The following is a 21310-nucleotide window of genomic DNA, read 5'->3' on the forward strand; positions in this document are numbered from 1 at the left end:
CTAGGCAGAACAATGTAAGCTTATATAGACAACATAGTGATCAAGAACAAGAATGAAGGAAACCATCTCAAAGACCTAGCTGAGATGTTTCGAATTTTGAAAATCAACAAATTGCGACTAAACGCAGCCAAGTGCGCGTTTGGCGTGGGATCAGGAAAGTTTTTGGGCTTTCTAGTGACAAACTGTGGAATAGAAGCTGATCCGTCACACATCAAAGACATTCAAGAGCTGGAAAGGCCCAACACAGTCGAAGGAGTACAACATTTCACAGGCCTGGCTGTTGCCCTTAACTGATTCATAAGTCAGTCGTCTGACAGATTTCTATCGTTCTTCCAAGTAATGAAGGCCAAGTTTGAGTGGGATAACGAGTGCGATCGAGCTCTGCAAAGCCTGAAAGACTATATGACCTCTTCACCGTTGTTGACTACCCCGGTTCCCGGAGAAGAACTTCTGTCACGCCCCAATTTTTAATTACTAGGAAACATTACCAAAGCCTTTAAATTAGGTCCATTTTTTTTTTGTACTTTTATCCATTACCCTTGAGTAATAGAAATACAATGATACACGTTCTCTCTCTCTCAATGAATACAATAATAACAACAATACAAGTCAATCTCTTACTGTGCTATAAATAAATAAATACAAACACAAAATCAATTTCCTTTACATCTACTATGAAGTTATACAAAGGGACTCAAGAACTCCATAAATCTTCAATCAAAGAATCCAAACATTCTTCTTGTAAAAAGATAAAACAACAACGGGGTGAGCACTAATGCCCAGTAGGAATCTCATAGTTCTAAATTAATAGCCAACACATAGATAGAAATGATTATGCATGCAGGGTGATACCATATAGAAGGGTGACATTTTATAATTTCAAAATATCATAAGTAGGGTACTTTTTTCTCAAAAACTATTTAAACACTTTTTAAGAAAAACCTTCAGCCATTAAAAATCATTCCTTAACTTTAAAAAACCATAGATCCTTATGAAACAAACATATTTAAGAAACAATATCCATTTAAAAGTTATTAATGAATTCTCAAAATATTTCTCATTTAATTTCCATTTTTAATATTCCTCTTTGTCTTTCATGGTTCTTTCCTACTCATTAATTTAATTTAGAACCCCATAACTTCAAGTTCAAGTTTCTTTTTGACTCGCTAATAATTCTCTTATACTCAATTCACACCGTTAATTACGCACTCAAAATTTCATTTCAAGATAACGCAAAATTAATAAACCCCTTTCAATTCAATCATTTATGTAATCACAGAAACGCTCACAATTTACTTTTATTGCCATAACCACTTCATTAAGTTTACCATCACAGTCTATAATCCTCAAACCCATTTTTGGTTTCCATTCTTTACAAATAAAGTCTGTGCACATTTCCTCTTTAAACCAAATTACATATCAATATGCAATTTCACAAATTCATCACAAGTCACAAATAACATCATCAATTCAACACACTTCTTTATACATAGATCAACACAATCCACCTTTTGCCGACTTACTACGGCGGGACAGCGGGCACCCAATTCATAACACTTCCACCTTTCGCCGGCTACTATACGGCGGGAAGTGAACTCCCAAAAACCATTTTCTCAAAAGTCATTTTCTTCCAAAAACCATTTTTCAACTTTTTAAAACCATTCCCCACATTTACCGACTACTATATGGCAGGATGTGGGCATCCAAAACATTTTCGAAAACCATCAATTTTTTTACTTTTGTCGCCTACAGTACGGCAGGACTGTGTGGACGCCCAAAAATCATTTTTCCACTTTCGCCGTCTACTATACGACAGGACTGTGCCGACACCCAAAAACATTTTCCCACATTCGTCCAACGATAAGCCTAAACAGGGCAATTTGGCACCTTTAATTCAAACCACCCCCACATTTGCCGGCTACTATACGGCGGGACGTAGGCCTCCAGAAAAACCTTTTTCTTCAATTTTTAAAACCATCCCCCACATTTACTGGCTATTATACGAACAGTCGTAGATACTGAAAAACCATTTTTTAACTTCCCGCATGGGTACCAACACAACACCACCCAGCACAACTTAACCCAAACTGAACACGACCAAACACAACTCAACTCAAACTCAACACACCCAACACAACTCAACTCGACACCATTCAACTTGATTCAAACACAATTCAACTTTATTCAAATACAATTCATCATAGTTCAACACAATTCAATTCAACATTACTCAATACAACTGAATTCAACTTAAGTCAACACAACTTAATTCAACAACACTATTTGTAATTCAACATAATTCAAGAAAAATTCTTGAATCCCATTTCAACATTCCATAACCAATTTTATGTCATCCATATCATTAACACATCTTTTCCCCCAAATTTCATTTCATGTTATAGCATGATTTATATTATCCATAATAAAAGTTCAATCACTAATTTTAACATAATTTTCAAACATTTCCAAAATACAATTAAACTTGTATATATATAATTCAATACCTCAATTTCATGATTCTACTTTGAATTTGGGCAAAATCATTAATTATCATCATGAATCAACTTAGGGTTTTCAAGAAAAATCAAGAATTTCAAGAAAAATTGAAACTTCTCTCACAACTATTTTTAATTTCAATTTTCCCCTTGATTATACACCTAAGGTCCATAATCCACCATATTAACCCAACAATTGAACCCCCAACACTTCAAACCCTAAACCCCCAAATCTCATGATGTACACTACATGCACCAAAAATGGAGATTTTGTAGTTATATAATCAAAATACCACAAATCTATCTATTAATGCAAGTATTGAAGAAGAACTAGGACCCTTACCTCAAGAATCAAGCAAGGAGCAAAGCTTTGAGAAAAATCCTTCACAAATCTGAATTCCAATCAGTTGAATATGTTGAGCTTCTCTTGTTCTTCATCCTTGATGCAAGGTCCATGATGGATTTGTTGGTAAAAATGGATGAAATCAAGGTTTTGAGGGCTAGGTTTTCGGACCTAGGATGAGAGGAAGGAAAAGGGAGAAATAAAGTGTAAAGAATGATCTAGAAAATCACTTTTTAAGTCGCTGAATTCGCGCAGTCCGCTAGAGCGTCGCTTTTTCCGCTCGAGCATACCTACTTCCAACACAGATTTCAAAACTTCAAACAGACGTAACTCTCTCATCCAAACTCCATTTTTGGTCGTTCTTGTGTCCAAATTGAAGCCCCGGAAACAAGCTTTCCAATGATTCTATCCTCACATCCAAATTCAAAGTGTGGAAAAAGAAAAGGGCAAAAGAGTGACGGCGAATCGTAGATAAGGTATTTGAATTAAAGTTTTTGGTCCAATCTTACTTTACCGTCATGTTACCACCTTAATCAATAACCCAAAATAAAATAAGGAGGTTCCAAATACACTAATAAAAATGTTAAGGGCAATCTCACTTTCCATGCTCGAGTGTCGCTTCCCACGCTCGAGCGCGCAGACCAACAAAGTCGTCCGCTTGAGCGACCACTACTACGCTCGAGCGAAAATTCACAACTCTCAGAATTTCAGACCGTCTGTAAAAATACTGAGAACCTCTCAAGTCTGCTCGAGCGTCAACTCCCCTGTTCAAGCAGAGGGAAAAATTCTGAATCATTACAACTTCTTCTATACTTAACAGTCTCCTAGCACGCAGTTAGTGCAGTGTTGGTACGAGCGGAGGAAATACAACACTTGCCTGTCTTTTACATCAACAAGACATTATTGGGCGCCAAAACGAGGTACCTGCCATTAGAGAAGTTAGCTTTAGCTTTGATGATGGCCTCAAGAAAATTGCCGCACTACTTCCATGCCCACACAGTGATCGTCTCAACAGCCTTCCCCTTAAAAGCCTTGTTCGAAAGGGCGGACTTTTCTGGGCAAATTTTAAAGTGGGTCGTAGAGTTAGGACAGTTCGACATTAAGTTTCAACCAAGAACCGTAATAAAAGCCCAAGCCTTGGCAAACTTTGTGGCCGAGTTTACTCCAGGAAGTCATCATGTTTGCCTAGTCGACTTGACCGAGGCAACTGAACGAAAGAGAGAAAGTGCCGTCGGGACAGCATAGCCCCCGTAGCAAGTCGCTCAACTGCGCAGCAAACCACTCAGCCTTGTAGAAAGATAAGAAGAAGCTGACTGCACTACGACAAGCAAGGACTCGATTGAAAGTGAGGTCCTAAGACAGCCAGGAAATGAGGACCAGATTATAACGACGGACAACAACTTAGAAGAAGACAGCGTCAGCATTAACGCCCTTAATCCGAAGACGTCATCAGATCCCTCAATTTGTTGGAAGTTATTTGTAGGAGAGATGTGGAAACTCTTCATAGATTGAATGTCCAACAGGCACGGTGTGGGACTCGGCATAGTCCTTATCTCACTAGATGGCTTAACCATTGAACAGGCAATCAACCTTGGATTTCCAGCATCTAACAACGAGGCAGAGTATGAAGCATTATTAGTTGGTTTGAAGTCAGCATTTCGCATGGAGGCCACCGAGCTAATGGTATACAATGACTCCCAACTTGTAGTCAACCAAATTTTAGGCAACTACGAAGTAAATGATGATATAATGGCCAAATACCAAGAGTTAGTCAGAAAGGAGATCATGAAATTTGAAGTGGTTGTGATAGAGCAAATTGGCTAAGAGAAAAATAGTAAAGCAGATGAGCTAGCTGGTTTTGCGTTAATGGCAGATACGTCTATCCCACACCCATTGTTAATAGAATTCTTTCCAAGACCAAATATTGAAGAGCCTGAAGCAGCCACAGCATACTGCGCCAATCTAGGTCCTTCCTAGATAAACCCCATCATAGTGTTTTTAAAATACGGCATTTTACCTGAAGAAAAAAAGGAAGCCAACAAAATTCCTGCCAAATCACAGCGATTTTGGCTTTCCCCATCCCTGGTGTTGTGTAAGAAGTCTTTCATAGGACCATACTTGATGTGTGTCCATCTTAGCAAGGTCGAGGCATTCTTGTTAGAAATTCACGAAGGCGTGTGTGGGAGCTATCATGGAGGGCGAACCTGGCCTACTGAGTTATTTCACAAGGGTATTGATGGCCATACATACAAACAAATGCAGAGAAGTATGTCAAGAAGTGTGAGAAATATCAGAAGTTCGCACATCAAATACATCAATTAGCTAGAGAGCTCCTACCTTTGACTAGCTCTTGGCCCTTTGCAATGTAGGGCTTGGATATAGTAGGACCACTCTCAACCGTGCCGGGCAACAGGAAGTTCTTTCTCGCAGCAACAGACTACTTCACAAAGTAGGTGGAAGCAGAAGCACTCGCATCCATAAAAAAAAAAAGGCGTCAAGATGTTTGTCTAGCAGAACATCATAACCCGGTTTAGAATTCCCAAGGCTTTGATATCTAACAACAACACTCAGTTTGATGGAAAAATCTTTAGGGGTTTTTGCGAAGAATACAAGATAGAATTTTATAACTCTACGCCGACGTACCCCCAAGCCAATGATGAAGCTTCTAACAAGGTAGTCTTAAATGGTCTGAAAAAGAGGCTGGAAAAAACAAAAAGTAAATGGGCTGAGGAACTTTCCTACGTCTTATGGGTTTATCGAACTATACCTTGGCGGTCGACTGGCAAAACACCTTTTTCCTTGGCTTATGTGGAGGCATTAATCCCTTTAGAAGTTGGCCTCCCCACTATTAGAAGCCAAAACTTTGATCCAAACTTGAATGGAGAGGCCATAGCCCTAGAATTAGACCTTGCAGAAAAGAGAAGAAAAAGGGTATTGGTACACATTGCCTTGTATTAACAGGAGTTATCCAGGAAATATAATAAAGTGGCGTACCCAAGGCAATTCAAGATTGGAGATTGGGTGCTGTGCAAAGTAATGGGAAACACTTTGGTGCCTGGAGATGGCAAATTAGGACCTAATTGGGAAAGACTGTACAGAGTGATTGGTTTGGTAAGAAAATGGGCATATCACTTAGAAGATGTGGACAGCCGAGCTATTCCAAGGCCATAGAATATAGCCAATCTCAAAGTATTTTATTTTTTATTTTTTCTTAAACACTTGTAATTTTTTCTTTTTTATATTCAATAAAACAAGTAAACATTTTTTCTGTAAAAATTCTTTCCCCTGCTTGTAAAATTGTTCGTACTCATTGCTCGACTGGGGGAAGCAATTAAGAAGGTTGGCAGGTTTAACCAACATGCTTTTCATTCTTTAGTTGAAATAAGGATCTAAGCTTAAGAATGTTAGCAGGTTTGACCAACACTTTTTTCATTCTTTAGCCGAGATAAAGATCTAGGCTCAAGAAGGTTGGCAGGTTTGACCAACACCTTTTCATTCTTTAGCCGAGCTAAGGATCAAGGCTTAAGAAGGCTGGCAGATTTGACTAACGATTTGCACTCTTTAATCGAGGTAAAGATTTAGGCTTAAGAAAGTTGACAGGTTTGACCAACGGTTTGCACTCTCTCGCCGAGATAAGGATCTAGGCTTAAGAAAATTGGAAGGTTTGACCAACAGTTTTTTCACTCTTCAGTTGAGATAAGGATCTCGGCTAAGGAAGGTTGGCAGGATAAAGCAGAGCTGGTGAGCCCAGCCAAGTATGCAGTTGAAATGATACACTACAATGAAGGAAAAGCGTAGTGACCGAGCAATTCATTGATTGAAAGATGATTACAAGGGGTGGGGCATATAGCCCCGGTTACATAACAAAGAATAGAAAACAAACAAACAAAAAAAAAAAGAAAAAATGCGTATTCTATCCTAGTCAGGCAAAAATGTCATCAAGATCAGCATCTAGGTCACTATGGACTTCACCACTAGGCAGGCTGGTTTCGGCTTCTGCTTCCTATGTTAGATTAATCACGGGCACTCCGTCAATCGTGCTTGGCACGGTTTGGTTGAGTAGATCCACTCGAGCAGGTAATGAAGACTGGAGACCGAGTTTAGTGTTGGCAGGAAGAGCATTAATGAGTCAAGGACCTTCTCTTTCTCCTCCCCTTCTTGAAGAACTTCTGCTGGACTGCGTTTGCATAGTCTGTCATATAACTCAGTATGAAATAGAGAGGAGTGTTCAGGAAAATTTTGAAGTCACGTCCCTGGCCGAGCTTTTCAGCCACAGCCTTCCAGCCGCATTTAAAGAATATGTCTTTGGCTGCTTCACACTATTGGATGTAGGTTTCTTCACCCTCCTTGAAACCCTCGTCCTCTGCATCCTCCGTCTTCTTCTTCCACTTCTAAATCTCGGCGTTCTTTTTCTTTTCTAGCTTGGTGACCTCACGCAAATAGCGGTATTTTTTCTGGGCCAAGGCTTTTTGCTTGTCAGCCTCGACTGTGTTGACTAGCTCGGTCATTCGTTCACTTTTAGTAGCCACTTCGGCCAGTTTTGCCTTTACCCCTTTCAGCTCAGTAGCTTTGGCGTTTGAATTAACACGGTCGACCGCGCAGTCTTTCGCAATTCAAGCACACGTTTATAGGCTACGTGGCTTTTTTGCACAGCTTGCAATTTAAATAAAGAGGTGTTAGGATGCAAATCGAGCAAATGGTTGAACACAATAGACTTAAATTAGCGAGTTGAGGATTTACTAGCACCATGGACTTAGCAGTCGACTGAATGGCCTTGAGTTCGGTCAATTGTTCGTGATACTCTATGTCCACTAGAAGACAGAGGCTTTTTGAAAGGTTAAAAGTGAGCATGTGGTCCTTCTCAGCAACCACTGAATCCTTGGTGGACATATCGCGATTTTTGTAGGACATTGCTACTGCCCATGCAGGAGAGGAAGAAGGGCTTGCTTGGCTAGAACGAGACAGGCTCTAGGTTTGGCAGCACGAGATTAGGACGCACAGTTTCTTCCTCATCCACCAAACGTTGTTGTTCGGTCGACAAGGTGCGCTCGCGCTTATTTTGTTGAGACGTGGTTGCCCTGGTGGTTAGAAGGGCGACGACTGTCTCGCGCGGTTGACCGGAGGATGCTTGTTCGATTTGGACTTCAGTGGAGGACTGTTCGATGATAAGAGTTGCACGACCCTTATCACAACCCCATTCCACCCCTAGTAGAATGGTGTCGTGATGGCCAGTAATCCGAGATTACCAAAGGCCAACTTACAAAGGTTCACTCACAATCAGAGTATACATATGGGGCTTACATGTGCGGAAGCAATATATTTAAATCTAATTAGTCCATAAGAGCTGTGCATAGATCAAATGAAATGACATACATTTTAACATGCTTTACAACTTGGATACAAATAAAATAAAGTACATATCACATCTTGATTAAAAGGCTTCTCAAACCGACATATACAAAAGAAGTGAATTAAAACTAAGAAACATAATCTTCAAGAGGTTAGCAAAATGAATCCAAAACAACTTGCAAATAACATCTAGGTGTCACCGCCTTCTTGCTCGCCACCAACATATATATAAAGGGAAGGATGAGCTTGGATATTCAGTGAATGATATAATTAATAAAGGTTTGAATGAATTATATCCGAGATCTTTATCAAAACAATACATATCGTAGCTTGTAACAAAACATGGGATGAATCAAGTTCATCAATCAAATCTTTCAAATCTTCTTGCAATGTTTAATAACATCTATATAATACATTGGGGATGACATTCCGGACAAAACAAAGGAATAATCGACCTGGAATCGATTAGACAAATCCACCCGCACAAGGCCGTCGGTGGGGCCATCCGTACAAGACCGTCGATGGCAGAGATCTCTCAAACATGGTGCTACATGGGCTTAAAGTCCCCTAGCATGGGAGAACTTTCCAACAATGTCATCAAAACAAGATAATACTTGATACAAAAATTAGAGGACAATCATTCATGCTTGATCAAATAATTTTTCAAAACGAAACAAAGCTTTAGCAAAACTTTATAACATAGCTTTATTAAAAATACCACTCACATAGCTCATCGGGTGTAGGGATTAAGGCAAGGATCCAAGACCTACAAATACATAATAAAGTCTACTGAATGCACTTCAAGAAGATAAGAAGAGATGCTCAAAGATGGATGCGAAATGCATTCTTAAAACAAGCTTTTCATGAGTGCAAATGATCCCGGCATTTCTTTCTAAAACTAAGTCAAGACAAAGTAAAACATGTGCTGGAAGTCAAAATACTCTTTTTCTTCTTGGAAAAGCATGCTGGGTACCAACCAGGTCTTAGAATGAATGTACAGAAATGATCTAGGCAAAAATGACCTAACTGGGAGAACCTGGGAGGTCTTAGCCGAGGTCCCACACCTCTTGGCCGAGGTGTGGTTACCTAGGCTTCAGTGTGCAGCTGCCTACCGAGGTGTGCATGCAAGATAGACTAAGGTGCAAGTGATCATGCAAGGTAGGCCAAGGTGAGATACGATGCTTGGCCTAGGTGTGAGATCTAGGCAAGAGTAGTCTCGGTGATCACACCTAGGGAAATAAAGTCTGGAAATCTGGGTTTCCTCCCTTGAAGAACATGAAGAACATGAATGCTAGATTCATAACTTTTATTCCAAAATTTGAGATTTCGTGAGATGAATTTGAAAACATGGACTTGGGTACCCAAACTTGAAGATCTTATGAAAACAAACACAAAAACATGTATCTTGATACAAACTTTCGGATCAAAACATGGTTTTCTTTCAAGAACACAAGAACACAAGAACATCATTTTCTCTTTCTAAAACAAGCTTTAAATTAATGCATGGCTTATGAATCATGCTAGATCATGCAATGTGATCGGTAGGGATGGCAATTTGAACCCGGCCTGACGGGGAGCCGACCCCCCGTCCCCGATTAGAATGGTTTTTTTCCCAAAAATACTCCCCACGGGCCGGGGATGGTATTCGAAAATGCATCCCCAATCAATTTCGGGCCGGGGACGGGGATAGCTCTCACAGCCCCGGATCCGGCCCCGTCCCGGTCCCGGTCCCCGTCCCCGGCCCCGCCCAATTTACCCCGAAGTAAAATTACTTTTATACCCCTCATCCTTTCATATATATATATATATACCTACATATCCCTCTCAGATTTAGACATTACTCTTAAATTTGGATCTTTCTCTCTTTTTGACCTATGTTATTCTCTCCCTCTCTCTCACATTCGAAACCCTTATCTCTCAAACCCAATCGTCAATGAGAGTCGAACGCAGACGAGAGACGATCGCAGAGACGATCTGCCAGAGAGTCAATCATCCCGATCATCGACGCAGAGAGTCGGTGAGAGAGGGATCATCCCGATCATCGACGCAGAACGACACCACCTCTGGCTATTCCACCATCGAAGCTCCTTTTCCCTCTTTCTCTTTCTCGCCATTTCTATTCTACTCTCTCTCTTTATTTTTTTAATTTGTTGGGTGGTTGTTGTTATTGAATCTGCTGGTGTGGTTGTTATTGAATCTGCTAGATCTGTTGTTGCTATTTTTTTTTTGTTATTGAATCTGTTGGTGGTGTTGTTAAATAGCAGATCTGTTGTTGCTGAATTTTTTTTTTTCACTGGGGAATTTGCGGGGTCGGGAAAACCCGATCCCCGTTAGGTGACGGGGGCAGTGGCAGCAATAGGTTCCCCACCGGGGATCGGGGCCAGGGACGGGGAAATTTCCACCGTCAGGGATCAGGGACGGAGAGTGTGATCCCCAGTCCCGCCCCGCCCCGCCCCGTTGCCATTCCTAGTGATCGAATCAACATAAAGAATAACAAGAGTAGATCAAGAATCTAACTTCAAAACACAGATCTAACGGTTCAAGGTGTGAAGATCAAGCTTGGAAATCTAGTTCTCTCTCTAAGAACTTCTCTTCCTCTTCCTAGAGCTTCTCTCTCTTCCTAGGACAAAGATATGACAAATGATATGTTTTCCCTCTCTGCCGGCTGACTTAACCTTCTGCTGGGACACGTGGCAACGGCTGGTTGGCTCTCCTTAAAAAAGTGACTGACTGATTAACAAGACAAGAGCATGACAAAGTATATACAACAAGTAAGATGACATGGGCACTCCAACAGGTAATGATCTCGAATTAGGACATAGGCTTCGGCAAGCAGGTTTCAATGATCTCGGCTAGGAAAGATAACACTTGACCTAGCCGTGCCACACCTCGGCCTAGATGTGCTACACCTCGGTCTAGGTCATACCAGTCCAGGAACAAGATCACTAGGTGCAAGGATCAAGGATCTAGGATGCCTAGATGATGCACATCTCGGCCTAGGTGATGCACACCTCAGCCTAGATGATGACATCTCGGCCAATATGCCAAGGTGAAGGTGGAGGTCAACCAAAGTGGTTCCAAGATGGTCTTAGGTGTAAGAGGTTCAAAGGTGTGACCTAGGCTTAAGATGACTTAGGTTTGGCATGACCTAGGCTTAACATGACCTAGGCTTGGCGTGACCTAGGCTTAACATGACCTAGGCTTGGCATGACCTAGGCTTGAGACAGCAAGGAAGGAACAAAGCATGCATACAACACTTAGGCAAATCACATAAGCACAAAACAAGACAAGGACCTTTACTTAGGCAAAACAAGTCAAAGTCTACAAATGCAAGCTTAACAAGACAAAATCATGCAAATGCTCATGAACATGACTAAGACATGAATGTGGGTTATTACAGCCCTTCTTTTGGCCATCTCTTACTCTTCAGTGAGGGGAATAAGGTTGATCTGAGGTAGGTTGGGATTTGGTTCAGGCAAAGACTCAAGCAAGAAGTCTGTAACTCTGGTTTTTCTTTTGCCACTATAACGATATGACGGTACTACTCCTAAAAAGTCGGTCCAGTCATGGTGGCGATACCGTAGGGTAGCTCGTAGCACTGCTTGGTTAGCGTAAGCGTAGTCTGTTTTCAACCGACTCAGATCTACAAAAAAGAACCAAGTGTTAGCACGGCTATGTAACGATACAAATTTTTAGAACAATCGAGCTATGGTCACCAGGGGTTCCTTTATTCCAGTTGATATTGTAGCTCGATATTTGGGCATCCTGATCTTTAAAATTACCAAAGACCCAAAGAAAATCGTCGTCGTTCAGATCCTTGTCTGGCGTGTGCTTGACGATTTTCTTTCAGCACTTTCTGATACATAGGTAATGAACCCAATCATCATCATTTTGGCCAAGCGAGTATTGATAAAATAGCTTGGCCAATCCAAGGTTGAAATCGAGACGGCGGTTTAGTTCGGCGATTCTATTTATTATTCTGTATGTGTTTGTGGATAATTGGGTGGGACACAATTTGGTTTGCCTAACAAACTCGCAGATAAGGGGCTGGACGGGGAACCGAAGCCCAGCCTCTACGATGGATATAAGGGTAAAAGAGACGAAGCCAAGTTTGCCCCAGGGCGTAGAGTCCAGTTCGGCTAGCTCGAATTGTACATCGTTAGGGATGTTGTATTCCCTTCGGAACTCGGCTATGGCACTGGGCAAACTCACGAGGAACCGGTATTTTCCCATGGGTGTGTCCTTAGTTTGTTTATAAATATCTGCTCGGCTCCTTAGTCCGGCGTTGTGGTAAATGGTGTGCCTGGATAAAACCTAGTCAAAGTCTGCACAGTGAAGAACATAGAATGTGTTATGGCCAACTAGTGACCAGGCTAAGGCATCAGTGTAAATTAGTCTGCTCAGCTAAAAATTGAGGCAAGGTTTTAGCCTCATCCTGAGAAAATGTGAGATTTTAGCACGGTCTATGTATAGAGCTGGGTGGAAGCACGGTCATGTTTAGATGATGTTTTCCTAGTTCGGTGAAACACGTCTAAATGAGCACAAACAAGTTTGTAACTCAATTTCAGAACGATTTTGGATCAAATCCAAAATTCTTGTTGGATTTCAGTTCCAAGTGAGGGGGAGTTTTTCCTATGGTGTGGATTTTTTGGGAGCTAATGTAGTTCTAAGTCCGTTTTTACACGTAACAAGTGCTAAAAATACTATTATAGTATCATCGATGGATTTACAATCCAAGAACATAAAGAGTCATAAAGAGTACACGAAAGAATATGAAACTTACGAGTTTTTGAGTGGAGACACAGATCCGCAAATGGCATTACAGCAACAGTGTTGGGTCTGATTTGATGACGAAAACAATGGTACCAGGGCTTGAATACAGACAAGTGTAGGATTAGAGTTTTGATTGCCAAGATTGGGGAAGTTAGAAGATGAACAGCAGACGATGACTGTTCAAAATTAAGGGGCTGTGTTTATAATGGAGGCAAAACGACGGGCCTTTTCAAATTTTTAGTAAGTGTGAGACGGCTATTACAGTACGAAGGGGCAATGGGCGCATGCCACGTGTCCCGGTAAGGACACGATGTCAGTTACATGGGACGACAGGTTGTACGACCGGTGCGGTTTCTGGAAACTGAGCTACCTTCTGGTGGACACATTTTAGCTCGGTTGGGTTGAATATTTTGATTCAGTTGGTTTGAATATCTTAGCATGACTTAAGAAGACTAATCTCAATCATGCTTTGCAAATGGAATTAAGGGACAATTGAGAGGGTTATTTATGTGATTAAATTGGGCCGAGTTACGGGCCGAAGTAAGAGCTTGTGTAGCTCGGCTTTGGGCCATGCAGATATTGAGCCATGGCCTAAACCATGGTGTCTGGATGAAGTCCAATGACATATTAAAGTTCACCAGTGCAGAGAGCCGGGCTATTTTCTAGCCCGGTCGGATACTATCTCGATTTTTGTCCCTCATAGGGAAAGGTCAGGTTAGTTTGGTTGACCGAACTAACAGTTGAGGTAAAAGAGCTAAGATCATCTCACTTGGTTGATAGTAAGTATGGTGTTATCAGGATAGGCATTATCCTTGGGAATGAGATTCCTAGGAGGACTATGCTGAGAATAAATAGAGTTCACTAGGATTGTACCAATCGGAATTTATAAAAGCTCATGATAGAACCTATGTACAGGTATCACTATTCTTATTCTCAAATACGCAGAGCTTTTTGTGTCTATTGTCTATTGTACTGACTTAGGCATCGGAGAGGTTTCCGGCACACACCCGCCGGCTAGCTCACGTTTGCATCTTTAGGTGGTAAAGCGACGACGTTTGGAGGGGTGCAAACCTAATCAACAGGATTATACGAAAATATTATTCTGTGCTCGTACAAAATCCATAATCATTTCACTTTTTCTCTCACAAACATCACATCTAACTACAAAAAAATTCAATTCTCTTTCTAAATATAAAAATTTTAGCCAACTAAAATGACATACTAAAATAGCTAACTTCCCAAACGAGGCCTATTTATATCCTCTCCATCACATGATTGAAATAATAAAATATCTATTTCATTATATGAAATTAGCACAGGCGTTAAAATTAAAAATCAAAAGGTCTAATTATTTTTAAATTCAAAGTAAAAATTTATCAATATACCTCTTTCATAGTTATTGATTATATAATGAACCCCGCTCCATTTCAACCCCAAGAGTATCATAATTTCAAATTTTAATGTATGATTCAGTAAGAGATAATTAATATTAAATTCCACCAAATGGTCCAATAAGATATAATTTGATAATAAATAACATTTTTTTTTCTATATATAATCACATTAACCATTTTCTTAAACAATAGTATCAATCAAATAAATTCTTTGTTGTTAATGAATTAAGAAAATTATTTCATTGATTTATTAGAAATGATAGACGAATATGAAGAATGTGAATAATTACGGTTCATAATTATATCACTCACTTATTTAATTATATAAAATAACAATTCCGCTACGTAGCTCGAAATATCAACAGCTCGAATGGTTCGAAATTCCAAAACGACGTCGTTTTAAGATTTTTTTTTTATTCTATTACCGGTAAGATAATATTTTCCATACCATTCGGGCCATTCGAACTCTACGCATTCGAGCTCTCACGCATTTTCCATAAAATAACTTATCATTTCTTTTTAAGTAAATGTCTTATTACTCTGGATCAGCGTCATTCTTTTTATTATTTGATACTTATTTGCAAAGCTTATTTAATCCATTTTTTTTAATGTTAAAATTTTTTTTTTTAAAAAAAAAATCAATAGATTATTTAATATTTTTAAGAATTTCAAAAAATATATAAAAGGTAATAAATTTAAATTTAAAAAAAAAAAAAAAAAAAGAACTCTTCCAACAATAGAGGGTCAAAATGATCATTTCACCACCTAATCCCAACAGTAAATAATCCGATGAAAATTGTCTCACACCTCCCTAAGATATGAGAGTCCCTCGTAAAGAGGATAAAGAGTCCGACCGAACTCCATATCTAACAAATTAAAAAAACAAACACCGTATAAAAAAATTTCTCCAAATTATAATCCGAATAATAAACCATCTCCAATCAAACACACTCTTATTTCTGGTGTTATAAGATCTATCAATTAGTACATGGATCATATTAATTGTACTTAATAATCCCGTTCTCAATCATTAATTTAGGTGGAGTGTCAAAATTTTATGAATGTCTGTCTAATACAAGAACAAATATCACACCCACGCACGTGACCCATCATGGGCCACCAACTTCTTAATCCTATGGTCCTACTTACTCCTGCTCCTACTCCAACACAGAACAAGTATGACATAAATATATAAAAGGATAAATTACTTGATACTTTTAAAATATGATCTAATTATAACCCTATTTTGGTAGGATTTATTTTCAATTTATTTTATCTTTTAATTTAATTTAAGTTATTTTAATATATTTAGTTCAGGTTAATAATACAGCTTATACTTTTTTATAAGTCAAAAATCAACTTATTCTTTAAGAGAGGGAGGAGAAGCTTAATTTATAAGTTAAAAATCAGCTTATGTTCACAGGTATAAGTTATAAGCTGTTTAGCTATAAGTTATAACTACTTTCCCACAACTCTACCAAACAGGGCCTATATTTCATCTTATGACATTTTAAAATTTATATTTTTATCTTTATGGTTAATAATCTCATTTCATAAAATTTTTAAAAATTATATTTAAAAAAAAAAAGTAAAACAAAGGAAAGAAAGAAAAAAAAAAGAGAAAATAAAATAAGTAAGAAAAGAAAGAGTACATAAGTTCAATATCTTTATTCTGTTTAAATAATTACAATGGCAAAGGATTAGTGCAATTTTTCAAACGTTAAGGAGTGATATGTATTGAGGGCTGGTTTGGCAAGTGTAAAAAAAGTCAAAAAGTCAAAAAGTTATCAAAAAAGTTAAAAAGTTATCTTTATTCACCAAAAAAATATAAAAAAATTAATATACAAATATTAAATATAAATCAATTTTTTGTTAAATCAATGAACTGACGTCAGGCCAGCTTCAGTGAAGGAAAAGGAAAAAAAAATTGCATGTGTACATTCAATCAATGTGAATGGTAAAGTTGAGCCCGTTGAAGCTCACCATGGGTCCTGTTTTGATAATCCGAACCGTTCAAAATGTAGAACTCGTCTAGTACTATATGCCTGTAAAAAAATCACGTCTATCGGATATCGCTAACTATATGATCAAATTAGTTTTGTATAAAAATTGAATGGTGTTATAGTTAACAGTTGACAACAAAAACTAACACAATCATATAACTATCGATATCTAATCAACATGATTTTTTACAAACATATAGTAGTCGACGAGTTCTACACATTCAACGGTTTCGATTAGAAAAACGAGACCCGTGGTGGCCCTCACGGGCCGAACAATACCATCCAATCAAAGCCCAAAAAGGAGACAATCTTTTCCCATATATTCACCAAGCCATCTGCCAATCCGTACGGCGTACTACACAATCTTCTCCTACACACTTCTTTATACAATTTTTTACTACATATTTTTTCATAAAAAGTCAAAAAATTAACCCAAACATCCATATTTTTTTCCTCAACTTTTTAGTCCAAAAAAACAAAAGTACATTTATTTATGACACCCCAAACAACTCCTAAACTCAACGCTTAGGAGATGTAAATGTAATTTACCCTATATAAAATTATACAATCACCATATTAAACACAATTTTTTTATTAAAAATGTATATTTATCACTACATGAATATTCATAATTAATTATTTTACTTAAAAATAATTATTAAAAAATAACTAAAACATATGACATCCACTAAAAACTAGTGATATATATAATCGTTTTCTTTTTTTATTTATACATAAATGAATCGCAATATCGAAACTCATATCATACAAGAGAGATTATTTAGTAATAGGCAAATTTAGGCCCCCCTCTCAAAAAAAATCAAGAAGTCATATAAAAAAGTCAAAAATTCATTATTATTCTTTCTTCTTCTTCTTCTTCTTTTCATATTTTTTTTTGTAGAAAATTATTTCTAAATGAGAGGGAGATTTATGATCTGGAATTGGGCCGGACGGGTTTGGGCCGAACAAGGGTTAGGCCGAGGTAATACGACCCTGTCTTGAAAGATCCTGCTCGGTTAATGCAAGGCGTGGTTTGACCGAGCTACATAGCTTCTTGTTATCAAAGCCTGTCAAATGGGTTGTCCGGCGCCTGGAAAGACAAGTTTGGACCGAGCTACATGTGTTTGCTCGGCAGTAAGGCCCACGGCAAACAAGCGTAGCTGTCCCGAGCTCGGCGATACCGGGATGTGCCCGAGCTCGGTCGAAGCGGAGCGCGGCGAGCGCGGCGCCCTGGCCAGCTATACAACACGGCCATCTACAGCCGAGATGATGCAGCCCGGCTGCCGAGCTCCCAGTAGAGTGGGCTGACAGTCGAGTTAGGTGATGATTCAGCAAGATTTGTGCTGACAATTGGAATAGTAGCACCACGTGTTGAGAGACGAATGGGAGTGGATTTGGCGCGCAGAAGGTATATAAGTAAGTCTGCGCCCCCCATGCTGAGGCAGATGACATTTTGGTAAGATAAACACTAAATACAACTCAGTCCTCTCTCTCTCTCTATCCTCGTGTGTGTCTAATTTGATCGTCGGAGGGGTTTTCCGGCCACACACCGCTGGGTAGCTCACCGCCGTTGTGCTCGCAGGTCGGTCGGACAGACAGGAGCTTGGAAGAAAGGAGTGCGGGCTTGCCTGAATATTTGCTCCCCGCACAATTGGCGCCGTCTGTGGGAAGTCGACAGACAAAACCTTGTCTTCCAGGCTCATCTGATCGCCATCCATGGCGAACATCGAGGAGATTTCACTGTCCGCTGTCGACGGAGTTACCCCGGAGTCGGGCAGACGGAGAGAAGGACACCCCACCATCATTCCTCCGATGGCGGACCTGGAGATTTCTCCAGGAGGACATTCAAGAGATGCGCGGGATAAGCGCGGAAGAAGTTATGGTCATTCACGGAGTCCAAACAGTCATCGGCGGCGAAGAGAATCACATGCCAGACGTCTGGAACACAAGTTAAGGGACCAGGACGCCGTCATCCGGCGAATGGCGGCGGAGATGGAGGAGCTAAAGCGGCATGTCAAAGGAAAGAGTGTAGCTGGAGAGGGAGACCACAGTGAGCGCACCCAACCCCGCCGTTCAAACAGTCAGAGCCAGCAGCGTACACCGTCCATCTCAATCACCAGAAGTTACAAGGTTGGAGATTTTGACGCGCACGAAGAGAAATCCAGCACGCAAGATAGTACCTACCAACCCTCACGTCCGGCGACGACGTCGAGGTATTCTTATTCTGCTCATTCGGAAGATTTGCGGGCAGTTTTGAAGGAGCGGGCTCGCCGGTGGGAGACTCAAAGAGTGCCGGCGTTCCAGCGGCCATCCTATGGGGTTCACGCCAGCGAGGAGGTCAGAATGCCTCTACCTCGCCCAGCCGTGCCTCTCCTTGTAGATACAGACTTGGCAAGGCTGAGTGCCACCACATTCTCCGTGGATATTGAGACCGCACCGCTTCCGGCGGGCTTCCACCAGCCAAAGTTCACACTCTATGACGGAAAAACCGACCCGTATATGCATGTAAGTCATTTCCGACAGGTCATGGCTGGACATAGGCAGAATGACGCTTTTATGTGCTTGATCTTCCCGTCGAGTTTGGGCGAGATGGGTTTGAAATGGTTCGAGAGGCTACCGGAGGGGAGCATTGAAAGGTGGCAGCAGTTGGCCGAAGCCTTTGTGACGCGCTTCAAAACCAACACCAAAACACCAAAGGAAGTTGATCACCTCCTGAGTATCAAGATAGAACCGAGCGACACGTTGAAGGCATACAACTCCAGATATTGGGAGACCTTCAACGAGATTTTGGATTGCCCGACCAACCTTGCAATCACATAATACAAGTGAGGTCTCCCGGTCGGACATAGACTGCGGGACTCGCTTACCATGCACCAGCCGACATCCATGGGACAGCTAATGTAGCGCATCAATGAGCACATCTGAGTAGAGGATGATGCGTCAGCATCTACCGTGAAGGCAACTCCGGTAGTAACAGACAAACGGTCAGCTGGCAAAGTGCACGCGGTTGGGCAGGAGGTCGGCCGATCCAGCGACCGCGCTGAGGACTCGGACTGTGGCACTAATCGCAAAAACTGCGATCGGGGACATCGGAATGACCAGGATGACTACCCCCGGGATGACGTAGCCGATGCTAACAGAAGGTTGAAAGCAAGGACAGGCATCACTACGGTCTTTAAGATTCCAATCTATCGCATACTTAGTGAAATCCGTGACGAGAAGTATGTCCGGTTTCCTGCTAAGTTAGGCGACGGACAGAAGGGCTTCAATCCGCGGTACCGTTGCACGTTTCACCAGGAACGAGGCCATCGGACAGAGGATTGTTTGCCTTTGAGGCAACACTTGGAAGAGCTAGTCGCAGCCGGACACTTGGACCTTTACATTGATGGTGGCGTGAAGTCCAATTAAGCTCCGGTTGATCCGCGGGGACCGGATGATCGAGATGCACCTCCACAAGGGGTGGTTAATGTCATCCACGGCATAGTGGAACCGGCGCGTGTATGCGAGCTCCGAGGTATGATCAAGAAGGCAGAACACATGAGGGAAGTTTTGTCGGTTCAGCCTGCGATCAAAAGGGGGAAGACCAAAGAGAAAGAAGTGATCAGTTTCTCTTCAAGAGACTTAGAGCGCATCCAGATGCCGCACAACGATGCCCTGGTGGTTACACTCCGCGTCAAAGAATTTGATGTCAAACGGATCTTGATCAATCAGGGAAGCTCGGTCGAGATCATGTACTACGACGCTTTCAAACAGCTCAAGCTCCGGGATACAGATTTGGCCCCAGCAACTTCGCCACTGGTTGGTTTCAACTCACAACCGGAGTGGCCTTTGGGAAAGATTATCCTGCCGGTCAAAGCGGGATCCGTGGTCAAACAAGTGGAGTTCTGGGTGTTGCAGGTGCCATCCACTTATAATTCGATCCTAGGAAGGGGATGGCTTCATGCTATGCAAGCTGTAGCATCGACCTATCATTAGGTGATGAGATTCCCCTTGGTTATGGGGGCAATCGAGGAAATTTGGAGTGATCAAGTCATGTCGAAGTAGTGCTTCGTGGCAGTCAACGGGAGCCGAGCTGCCAAAGGCTTCGTTCAAATGATTGAGGGACCGGAAGACTGGGGAGTCCTCGACGATGTGGGCACCAAGGCCGAGGACAAAGCTGTCGAGGAATTGGTGGAAGTGCGCATTGATACCGAGCATCCGGACAAGTTCTTCTTGCTCGGCTCAAGCCTTACAGCCCAAGAAAGAACCGACACGGTTGAGTTCTTGATGGCCAACATTGAAGTCTTCGCATGGACACCTTACGACATGCCCGGTATCGATCAAAGCTTTATATGCCATCATCTCAATGTCTTTCCCGGGGCAAAGCCGGTCATTCAGCGCACAAGGAGATCGGCGCTGCATCACGCCGAGGTCGTTGCGGAGGAAGTGAAGAACTTGCTTGAGATGCGAGCAATTCAGGAAGTACACTACCCTCGGTAGATTTCAAACACGGTCGTGGTGCCCAAGAAGAATGGAAAGTGGCGAGTTTGTGTTGACTACAAGACCATCAACCGAGCTTGTCTGAAAGACAACTTCCCTCTGCCTAGAATAGACCAACTTGTGGACTTAACGGCTGGACAAAACAAGCTCAGCTTCTTGGACGCCTACCGCGGCTACTATTAGATTGCCATGCATAGGCCTGACAGAGAGACCACCTTGTTTACTACACCAAGGGGACTATTCTGCTACCGAGTCATGCCTTTTGGTTTGAAGAACGCCGGGGCAACTTTTCAAAGGATGGTGACCAAGATGTTCGCTCCTCTGCTAGGCCGGTCAATAGAGGCTTATATTGACAATATGGTGGTTAAGAGCCGGTATCAAGCAGACCATTTGTCCGACCTGGCCGAGGTGTTCGCCATTCTCAAAAAGCACAAGCTACGGCTAAATGCGTCTAAGTGTGCCTTCGGCGTGGGA

This window comes from Camellia sinensis, chromosome 9 (assembly GCF_055761805.1).
Source record: "Camellia sinensis isolate YWXY chromosome 9, ASM5576180v1, whole genome shotgun sequence".
Lineage (NCBI taxonomy): Eukaryota > Viridiplantae > Streptophyta > Magnoliopsida > Ericales > Theaceae > Camellia > Camellia sinensis.